We start from the raw sequence: 11,873 nt of genomic DNA, 5'->3' as shown, positions 1-11,873 counted from the left end.
TTGAGGTCAGTGCTGTTCAACCTATTCATTTGTGATTTGAGTGATGAAAAGGTGTGTTCCCTCAGCAAGTTTGCAGATGACACAAAAAGTGGAACCAGTGGCTGATAGACCAGATGACTATGCAAAGATTTAGAGGGACCTCAACAAGCTGGAGAACTGGACAGAAAGCAATCTCATTAAGTTTAACAAGGGAAATACAAAGCCCTCCATCTAGGGAAGAGTAACCTCAGGCATCAGTACCTGCTGGGGTCTGACCAGCTGCAAAGTAGTAGAATTTTATCTTAGGCTAAATACTCAACTTGGAGATAGACTCTAACACACTAATTTAATTATCCCTGTGTTTTCTCACTTCCATTTTTAAATGTAATCTTTGGGAGTAGGTAAATAAGATTCCTTTATATACAGCATCAGGTCTCATGGAGAATTCAGCTTGGTCTGTAGCAGTTACTACTAGGTATTTTTTAATTACCAAGAAATCTCAATAAAGTTATGTTTAAGGCCACATTCTGGCCTGAAATGTCACGAGTTTCTGGACTCTATAGAGAAAACAATCGGCCTTCATGGGCAGGAGCTAACAGAACTGAGAACTGGGTAAGGAAACAATCATTTGCTCCCTGAGTTTAACAACCTGTGTTTGCTTCTCTTTAAATCATGATATGCTGCAGAAAGATGATTTCAGCTTGGCATCAAGAGACATTGATGGATAGTACCAATGTAATTGGATTCAATTTGATTTTTCTTTGGTTTGAAATATGCTTTTAATCTAAACTGGCTAGAATAATGAATAGACTTCTGTGTTCATATTAATTTTCTGATTTCAGTAGTGTTAGATAAGGGTTGCCCACTTTGATCTGGGGTAATGCTGCTGTCAGAATTAAGCATTGTACTTCTTGCTGGCTTTGTTGTACAAGTCAGCATGAATGTACTTGGAGAATGCCTCAGAGCACAGCTGGATGTTCATCGAGTGTAGCAGCTGCATATTTGATTGAATCAATGGTTTATTTAACCATCCTCAGCAACAAAATACTAACCACTGATACAATAGCATACTCAAGTGAAGAGTTCATGCTACTTAGTTATTGGCACACTTACACCCCAGCCCGGGCTTCACTTATACTGTTTGGTAATGAATTGTGTAACAAATTCTACTTCCAGTTGTTGCTACAAGGGAGGAATTAATTCAGACTTAGACATAACAGCATACCTGTGGGCATAAAGGGGAACATTTGTAAGGACAAAAATGGCAGCATGGAGCAGATAGAGGTCTGATAAGACCCCACTGTGCAGAAGTGCTGCAAGGGGGCGATCACTGTTTGGGGGCAGTGCCTGTCCTGGCGTCTGCAGCTAGCACCCAGCAATAAGCACTTCTAAAGCTGTAATCACAGCCACATGGCAGCACTGTGCCTTTTTTACTGCTTTCTATTCTTAGTGCTCGTAACAAGGGATTAAAGAGCACGATAAAAATATACACTTTAAAAAGTAGACTGTTATAAAATGATTTCTTTCTGGAGGGCTGTGTTTAGTACATGATGAATCCTGTAGGGGAGGCATGTATGCATTTCCAGTCACTGCTAAGGTTTCGAAACTATTTTAAGAACAGCAGAACCTGGCTGTTGTCATAGTAGCAATAAACCTTTTAATCCCACTTCCTCTGGAGATGAAGCTGTTGTGTACATAATCTGCTTAAATATTGTCAAGGCTGTTTATGTGACAAGGAGCTAGGGATACAGTACTGAGAAGATGCTACTTGTTGCCCCCAGAAAATTTAGTATTTTTTGTCTACTTTATTAATGTTTGAGATTTGCTGAGAGACTGATCTTATGACAAGCTGGTAGGAGAACAGTCATCTGGGAAGCCAGCCTTCATTTATACCAGAGTTTTGGCATTGACAACTTGTCATGATTAAATGAAACTGTTCCTAGGTAGTTCTGGACAAGGGCTTGCTGATACCGTGGTTCTCCCATAGTTTAAAAGCATCCTTTTTGAGAAGTCCTTTCATCCTCAATGCTTCCATTCCTTACAGTCTCTGAGGCTTCTGAATTAACATTCAGTCATATTTTTATATTGCTGAACACAATTAAACATATATATAACATATATATAACACAATATATAGTGAACACAATTAAAACTTCCTTGAAGTATTTGGGTAACACAGACTGATGTCTTAAATGTACAACAGGTAGTCAAGAGAAATCCACAGACAACTGACAAGTTCTTCATTTGTGTTTTGCAGATTAGCTTGGTAAGGAGTTTTAAATGTCATGTCAAAATAATCATTGTAATAGAATTTGGCATCCTGAACCAAAAATGATTGTTCACACATATCTAGAACTAAAAGAGGCCTTTCTTCTCACCAGATCAAATTTCTCAGTAATTACTGACATCTGCACCACTGCCAGTTTATTTGGTGTAGTCTGGTTACAGGACTGGATTGCATAACCCCAGGTCCTGCAAATAAGCAGTGTGCATCTTTTCTTTTCTTTGAATCTTTTCTTTTCTTTTCTTTGGGAATTTTTACTTGTTTGTTTTCCTCTTTGGGTATTTTTACTTGTTTGCTTTCCTGAAGTCTGCATGTTCTGTCAGGATGGACACTCAGTCTTTAGGAAAAAATCACACTACAGAATAAACGAAAGAATGTTTTTAAGATTATTTATTTGCAAATATATATATATATTTATTTATTTATATTTGCTCCTCTGTAAAGTTTTGATTATGGATAATTGTTTTCTGCTCATTCCCCTCCTTTCCAGCAGCCCTTAATTCAACATGACATGGAAAGATGTATTAGGCAAACCATTGACTGTTGTGTTGTCATCAGATCTAATTACTCCTCGGGCTGCGTTGCTCGCTGACTTAACTGAGACCATCATTTGAATCCTGTGGATTTGATCTGCCCTTGCAGGCTGTGGAGATGCTGGCAGGCCCCAGTCCTTTCTGAGGGACAGGGAAGGTGTTTCGTTCTTCTTTCCCCCTACTTCTCACAGTGTTGACTTCAGGCCTTATGGAGAGGGAGCACCCCCTCAGGCCAAGGAGGTTGGTGTGGGGATGAAAGCCCCTTGGACAATCCCCTGTGGTCCCCAGGAGGTGTCCTGTGTATCTCCTCACCAGAAAGCTGGTTAGGTGCCATGGAGGATGTCTTCCCAGCACAACTCCTTGTGTCACTGTCTAGAGGGGCTTCGCAAATTTTCCAGTTTGACACTCTGAATAAAACCATTTCTTATTTTAGGAAGAGCTTTTGTTTTGAAACATTCTTAACATTTAAAAGTAGTCATTAATATTTTTCACTCTTTGGTTTAATCTTAAGGATTCATCACTGTCCTGCTTTGGAAATTTTTTCACCTCAAATATTAAATAGTTTTATGACATGTGGGAACTGTTTCTTCCTCTTCTTAGATCGTAAAAATCCTAGTAAAGGATTGGAGAGGGTTTTTTAAGTTTGTATAAGCCACCTGTCACTGCTTGGTATTTTTGTTACCCAGTTGATTTCTTAAGGAGAAATCAACCCAGTTTGGGAATAACTCTGTTAAAGGTACCAATTTTTTTTTTTTTAACTGAGCTGTATTATGCTGAATTAATTGTTTTGATCTGGCTGATGAGTAGATGGAGGCAGAATGGAAAAAGGTACCTCTGTATCCATTAATACCTCTCTAGACACCTGCATTATTGAGACACATCATTCTCATTTGTGTCAAAAGGATTTTGACCACAATTTTGGTAGGTGTTGTTTTGGTGCAATATTTTAGATCAAAACCTGTAAATCATGTAGTTTTATGTGCAGCTAAACTCAAGTTCTGCCAAATTGCATGAGATATGGCTAATGCTTACAATAGTGGCAAAAATTAAATCTCATGGTTTAATAGGAGAGCAGATTTTATCAATAGTCTCTAAACTCTGCAGGATGAGATCATCATTATGTCAATGTCTTACACAGTGCTGAGTATTTTGACACTGGAACAATGGTGTTTGTCTTTTATTAGAAACAAATTGAACAGCTGGGGACAAAGGTCTCCCACTCTGGTGCAGGAATGGTCAGTGCCTCCAGGTGCTGCTTGGTCTCTATGTGGGTTTTTGTGTTGTTTTGGTTTTGTTTTGTTTTTTAAAGTGGTTAAAAGTTCAAAGTACTATGAATATAGAAATGAGAGCTCTTTATACTTCATCTTGTAATGAGTTTGTATAAAATGCATTTACCCAAGTAGACTTCCTAGATGGTGAAGCACAGAGCTTGCAAATGCTGCACTGGCTGCTAGACACACCATTGGGGGTAAATCAGGGATGAGAGAAAAGGCTGCAAGAAAAAACAGATTGGAGGGCTCTAACACTTCCACTACAGTTAGTGACATACTATATGTCTTTAAAAAAAAGTCAGGTGTTAAAATAATGGCCATTGTTAGCTGGGGATGATAACCTTAAGCTATCTACTAAGAGACTACAGTGCTGTCTCCCACAACAGTTGTGTGAATGTTGCATTGTACATTTGTGTCTGTGACTGGCAAAACTAGAATTAGATACAGCAATCTAAGTATGCCTGAGAAGATAAGGTATGCGTAGCTTTATTTTGTACCAAGTGGCTTGCTTTTTCAGCCTGAGCAGTTATTTAAAATTCTAGGATAGTGAATTGTCCCTCTTGTGTTGCTGGGAAAACTTCAAAGAGAGAGTGAGGTAGTTTAATGATTTTTTCCTCAAATGTTCCCAGGGCCCCTGTTAAATACACTAGAAATTGGAATGCCTGTGATCTGCTTTCAGACAGATACTCAAAGAGTATGATTTTTGTGTCTCCTCCTCAGAATTTTAGAGGTATGAACGTGATGGGGAAACTGCACTTCTGTCTTGGGTGTGCCTCTGGGTGAGAGGAGGGGTTGATTCTCTTTGGCTCAGAGACCTGTGAAGAAGCACAAGTATGTCTCACATGAGCTATCCTCAGCTTGGCAGCTTCATACTGTCATTTGCTTCTAGTGTTAAAACCAGTGTAGTTGAGTGTGGTGTTGCAGTCAGATGTTGTAGTTCCCACTCACTGTGGAAAAGCATGAGAAGTTTCACTTCTACCAGTGCCACTTTCTACAATTTTCCTGCCGTCCACAAGAGCAGGAGTGGGTGTTCCCAGTGGTTGCTCCCCTGTTTTGTTCTTAACTAGCTCTGTGTTTCCTTCTTTCATACATCTCAAACCCATATGCAGAAAGAATACGCACGAAAGAGCTGATAGATTTGTCAGTGGTGTCTCTCAATGTAGCATGTACCGTAGTGAGAAGTTCAACCCCAATTTTTCCTGATTTAAGATGGCTATGAAATAACCAGAGAGGCACCATTTGGCTAAGAGCACAGAAATCACTGATGTCTTCAAAATTACAATTGCACAGTCAGGCCCTTAGTAATTACAGAAATATTCTTCCAGCCGAGCTGTCTTCCCTAGAACATGCAGAGAACCCGGGCTTGATTGCAAAACAGTCTTAGAAATATCTTGCCATGTAGTTTTCAATACTTCATCTTAAACGTGGTTCATAGAGTTCACATTTTTTGACATCAGCATCTTCTCTGAACACTTGTCTAAGTTTCAGTCTTTCTTGGCCCCTTTATGACAATGTCCAGAACAAAACATTACATTTTCCCTCCAGCAGGGTGGAGGGAGAAACTGGAGATACCACATTCCCTCACAGTGCACTGCCTCTATGTAATACATTCTAGCAGTGCTTTATTATTTTCTCTGCTATGTTGTCACTAATTTTTGTCTTAACATGCTATATCCCCAACACTCCTAAGACTGCTGTTTGCTGTGTGTCCACGTGCACTGAATTCTTGTGGTTTGAATTGTTTTTATCAGGTATGCTGTTCTGCATTTTTCCCCAGCTGAATTCACTCTTGGTGTTTTCCTCCAGTTTGTCTGCAACAGTGGAGTCCTGCAGTTACTAAAGGTAAGAAACTGCAGTTCAAGTTAATCTTGTTGCAGCAGGTCTAGTGATTTTTGCATCATTCTCCCACTGCAATCTTCATGAGCACACTTTTAATTCTTACTTCATCAAATACTATTTTAAATCAAACCAAGCATAGTAATGATTCCCATTTCTCTTTGTAGAAACTCCTCTCATGCTACTCCTTGTTTTCATTTTACATTGTTATTTCAGTAGTGTCTCTTACCCCCTTTCTGTTGCCAAGATTCTGTCTGTATCCACGGCAACTTAAATAATTTTGAGAGTAAGACAGTGAGAGATGATGTATCAATTACTAATATCCAAGTAGATGGCCTCTGTGGCACTCCCTTTGTGCATCATTGTAATTCTGCTTGATTTAAACTGTTTGGGTGCAGCGTGTACAGTTACAGAGATAGGGAAGATTCCTCACTAATGAAGACCTGCTGTTTTGTAATGCTACAGCATGTTCCAGCCTATTCCAGTGCCATGTGCATCACGTGGGATCTGGGCTGACAGCCAGTGCAAATGTTTTTTCAAGGACTTTAGGACATATTCTAATTATGTTTAGATTCTCCCACTCCCTTTTCATCTGAAGGATGTCACTCTGCTCATTTCAAAGTGTGGTGCAAAGTGCTCCATCTGCCAGGATGAGAGGGGTCTGCTGGTGCACTTGTGTGAGAGGCAGTAGGATAGCGGGCTTTGTGAGCAACTCTTTAACCTCCAGCTGTGAAAAGTCCCAGGCCATTGAACACTGTCAGGGCTTGGCCAGCATCCAGCAGTGTTTTCATCCAGTGCTGGAGGAGATGTAAAATTTCCTGGAAGAAAGAGCTTCATTTCTCTGAGCCTAGCAGGGAAGAAGGGGCAATGAGTTGTGGGATGAAGCATCTGAAAAAAGCAACATTTTGTGGAGAAGAGTGAAGGAAAAATATATTTGGGGGACCTCTGCACATGAACACATGTATTCTCTCTCAATCTGGTATTTAATGTATGTGATGGCACTACAGGATCCTTTTAAGGGGAACTGGAATTGCAAAACAGCATGCAAGAGTAAAGGCCATTGTGCAATACTGTGCACTGAAATGTAATTCTGTGAGGTGAATACACTGAGGACAGATCCACATCTGTGTGCTGTGTGGCAAATGAGACTGCCTTTCTGAGGGCATGTGGAACAGTCTGAAGGCTTTTGAAAAGGTGCAGACAGCCTGAAGGAAATTTTCCTGATGTGGGGAGGAAGCAGAGAGGCACGCTTTTCTGTCCTTAGTTTGCAAGTTCCCCAAGGGCAAGCCTGCATTCTTGTCTCTGCCGTGGTCTGTGCCCCCTGGCCAGACAGTCAGCACTAAATAGCATGGGTTCTTTCCTGGGGAGCCACATGCAATATCACCTCAGACAAATTAATTTCTCAAGGGTGATAGTGTTACATCAGATACTTGGCTAATTAATGATTCTTATGGTCTAGGCAAGTGCATTAATTAACTGGATACATAAGAAAGTCTGGGTCAAACTTCAGAAAGTCGGCCAGACTCACTCATGTAATCCCTTGTGGCTGCTGGGATCACCCTGCTGTCTGATGTGACCTGAGTAATCAGGGTGTTGAGACTGGCATGTCTCAGTCCTGATTCTCACAAGTTCAGTTGTGCTCAGCAGCCATTTGACACTGTTGTGGGTGGCAAGTGTGTACAGGAGTAAGTTTTGTGTGAATTCTGGGACCAGTGTTACTGATGGAGCTGAAGGCAGGGAAGGTAAAGGGTTTAAAATTTCTAGGCTGCATGTCCCTAACAGAACACAAGCCACCTTCAAGTGGTACATGGCCCAGTAACTGTGGTTGCCACTGATTGTGATAATCGTTGTGAATGCTTTCAATAGAAGATGAGGCTGTTGCAGCATTTGTTGTTGGATAGATCTTCTCCTGGAAAAAACCCCAGGAATTTTATATTTTGTTCCTTCCATCTTGCCCAAACATAAGATTAGGAGAGAGGAAGAGAAACTGAGGTTAGTTCTCTTTGCCTATGCATGATTTGTATTGCTGTAAGCTTGCTTACCTCAATATATGCAAGATGAAAGTCAGGCTGTGCTCTTGGGACTGGGTGCACAGGACTGGAGTAGGCGTCTGGCTTGAAGAGGTTTCTTTGTACTTTAATGGGTACTGCAAGGGGTTCCCAAGAGAATTCTTCAGATAAAAGCTGTTTTCTGTGGACTCTGTGCACAGAGTCTCATTATTGCTCTGGCTTTTGCTGCGCAGCACATATGTTACTGCAGGGCTGTCAGCCCTTCAGTCGATTTCTACAACGCAATAAAAGTAAGTAGATTAACCAAGCAAAGAAGATTAGAGACACTTTGGGGAAGGAAAGGGAAGGGAAGAGGATGAGCAGCAGGGAGTATAAAAAGAGAGCACAAGACTGTGATTGCCAGACGTCCTGGTGCATGTTGCACAGGGTGGCTTTCTTTGTCCCTTTCGGGTTTGGGTTGGGCAGACTGAACAGAACTGATCCTGACACCATGTCCAAAGAGAAACTGGAGTCACTGGTCAAAAACATGGAGATCATGCTCTCTGAGGTAGAGCAGCTGAAGATCCACTGCACCAAGCAGACGGAGGAGGTGAACCAGGTGGTACAGGAACTGCGCCGAGAGAACAGGGAGCTGACGGAGAAGTACGAGCTCATCTGTCAGGACCTGAAGGAGGCCAAGGAGGCCATTGCCCAGCTGCAGGACACCAAGTTTGCCTTTGAGGCAAAGGAGCGGCAAGCACAGAAGCTCAACCGGCAGCTGTGAAGCGGCAGGAAAGAGAAGCAAGAGATTTCTTACCCTGATCTAAGAGTAAACAGAAGCCTTTAACAGCTGCAACTGAAAATCCCTGGATTGGTAAAAGCAACCCTTTCCCTTTCTCCTCAGAATAAACCTGTGTGCTGGAAAAAAAATCATCTCTGTGGAGGCAAGATCTCAGGCGCAGCTGGAATTCTGCCCCAGAAGGCTCCTTTGTTAATGACTAAAGACCTCATTATGCTGGGAGAGAACTCTCATTCCAGAATCCCTTGTCAGAGATCTGAGCCACAGGCATATGGAAACAGCTGCCAGGATTTGGGCATCTTCTCATGCCCCATAGGGGTTGCACAAGGACAGAGCCTGGGAAAAGAACTGTCACTGCCTTGAGCCACTGGAGAGAGCTGTGCCACGAGAGTCTGCTGAGATGGAGAGAAGGATCATCGTCTTGACAGCCCCTGTTGCTCTGTTTTGTTGCTAACTTTTCTCTGCTGGGCAGTGAGGCTGTAATGCTGTCCTTAATAGGGTGTCAGCTTCCTTGCTGACTGATGCTGGAAGACATCAGCAAGAGCTTATGTCGTGCCTCATGCTTCCAAGTACTTTCTACCAAGGGCATGTTGGTCCAGAGGATCTTTTAATGCTATTACAGTTAGTGTTGTCCTCCTCCAATTCCAAAGTGAAGTCTAAGAACTGGAAAGGTTTCTGTCTTGATTTCCATTTCAGTAGTGTTAAATCCTAATGACTCCATGTTTAGTATGCTAGAGTTAAAACCTCTGCTGAATATAACACTTTTTTAACCAAAGAGCTATGTTTTGGCACCAGATTTACTTTTCTTTAGTGGAAGTAATGTGTATAAATGAAACGGGAATTACGAGGGATAAATGTATGTGGGCATGGGGATGAGAATTGCTTGTCAGAGGTTTTGCTTTCAGCTTTTCTCTCTGCTCCTGTATCTCCTAAGCAGCATTTGGGGTAGTCAGTGCCAAGCCCAGCTAAGAGCAGGTGACTTTAGACTCCACAGTGAATAGTGTGAGATCGCTGGGGAGAGTGTGGAAAGAGTGCTGAGAGAAAAAGCCTGAATGTTTAAATGGAGAATAGCTGGAATAGTTCCAGTAGGATCTTTCTTCATGTTGGCTGTGAGGTAGCCAGCTTCTTTCTTCCCTCCAAAGCTTTGCTGTATTGTTATCTCTGCCTGGCAAGCTCCCTATTCCCAGCAAGGGCTGATGTTTGGGAGAAGCAGAGGAGCTGTTTCCATTGCTGACAGCCTCAGGGTATGTGTGGTACCAGGAGCCCAGGTGCACTCTGTGGGGGGAAAGGGAGTCAGCTCAGAGGAAAGGGAAACCTGTCTGCTTTGGTTTCCCTAAAGGTTTGGGCAGGGCAGAATAGTTCAGCAAGACTCAGTCCAGCCATGGTGAAAATAACTGCAGTTTTGTCAGTCATTATAAAATACTGAGATCAGGCCTAGAATTAGCTGGTTATTGTTCCTTCTTTGCCCTCCTCTCTGCCACATCAGTCTTTGCCTGGTCTAAAGCCTTTGGAAATTCAAACCTTCCCATTAATTTGACTGAGCTCTGGGCAAGACCTTCTGAGCAAAGGGCTGATATTTGTGTGGCATCCATGGGGGAACAGGTTTTTCTGGTTTTGTTTCATGTGATACCATGTTTTGTTAAATTTGTGTGATCTAGACTTTTTTTTTTTTTTTTTGCTATTTTGGGTGGAGCAGATTAGATTATCCAGAAAACATTTGGAAGATTGGAGACTGTCCTTTACGTTTTCAAATGTAATCTGAATACAAATGGCCAGCCCTGACCCTTTGCTCCTTGCTCACCAGTGACAGCTTGGGGAGCACAAGAAATCAACTTTAATCACCATATTTGTTTGTCTAAGAACTAAAAATGTTTTCTCTTGAAATCGGTTCTCTAGCTCAAATCTGCTTACCACCTGTGATTTCTTCTACTTTTTATATATCATTAAAATGTAAAACCAAAATAAAAGGAAAACAAACAGCTGAGGGAGTGTCTGTTCTGGATAAGGCATTGCCTCATTTAGTGTATGTATATGTTACTTTTTGAGTGTGCGTGTGTGTTTATGCTTGCTGAATATAATTATTCCTGTTTAAATCCTGTGCATCAAGGAATGGGCAAGCAGAGACCCCTCCAGATCTCTCTGTGTTCACAGATTAATCTCTCTAAATAAGATTCTCTGTGTGGCTGCCAAGTTTGCCCTACGCAGTATTTAAATCCATGATACAGAAAAAGAAAATGGGATTGCAGTGTCCTTGTGATCAGTTTCTTAATAATTAGTAGGATTCAAAGTGTCTACTTTTAAGGAAAGCTGTAGGAACGATTTCCTGTAAATAACCCAGGATTTGGGGTGGGACATCAGAAAAACTAGATGTGCTATCCAATGCTAGAAAAAATTAATACCACTTCCCTTCCAATAGACTCAGTTGTGTCCTGGTTTTGCTTACATGACTTAAACTCAGGAGCAGTTGGGCTAGTTTAAAAATAATGTTCATTCCATTACATGTAGTTCCTTGTTTTTTTACAGGCAAATCTTTGTGTATCCAAGTATAGTCTTAGCAATGGAATAGTGCCTTCACTTGTATCCTGAGGTGCAGTGTATTGGAGTGCCTTTCACAACAAAGTTTGCACAGAATTAGTCACAGCACTTTGAAGTTGTTTTTTGCTTTTTGAACACTGACATTATCATTACATGCTGCTTTTCTTCTTTAAACCGCCTAAGGATGAAGAGCTGAAACTTGGTGTAGCATTATCAACTTGTTTAGAAAGCTGGCCTGAATAAAAGTCTTGCCTGATTTTGGTGAGAATCAAAATAAATATGAAGTGACAGGCTTGCCATTTCACTCATCTTGGAAATGGATGAAGAGAGGTATCTAATTCTTTGAATACAAATAGTAAATTTATTTGAGACCTCTCTTGGAGAGCACAGCACAGGAATTGGCTCAGTTGTCAAGAAGGGACTAGGAGAAGAGAATCCTGCCAGACCAAGTGCCTGTGAGTTGGTCTGTTCCTGGAGCAGATTATAGCAAAATACTGGTGATTGCATTGGTTTCCACAGTTCTGAGCTGCATTATGTGAAAGTGTCCAAGAAGGGAGACTGGGAGCAATGAAGCCGATACCTCTTTACTTTCTTGCATTGCTGACTTCAGTGGCTGCAAGCTGGCAAACCACAATAAAATCAGCTCTG

The sequence above is a fragment of the Aphelocoma coerulescens genome, chromosome 5, assembly GCF_041296385.1.
Source record: "Aphelocoma coerulescens isolate FSJ_1873_10779 chromosome 5, UR_Acoe_1.0, whole genome shotgun sequence".
NCBI lineage: Eukaryota > Metazoa > Chordata > Aves > Passeriformes > Corvidae > Aphelocoma > Aphelocoma coerulescens.
This window is presented reverse-complemented; position numbering follows the sequence as displayed.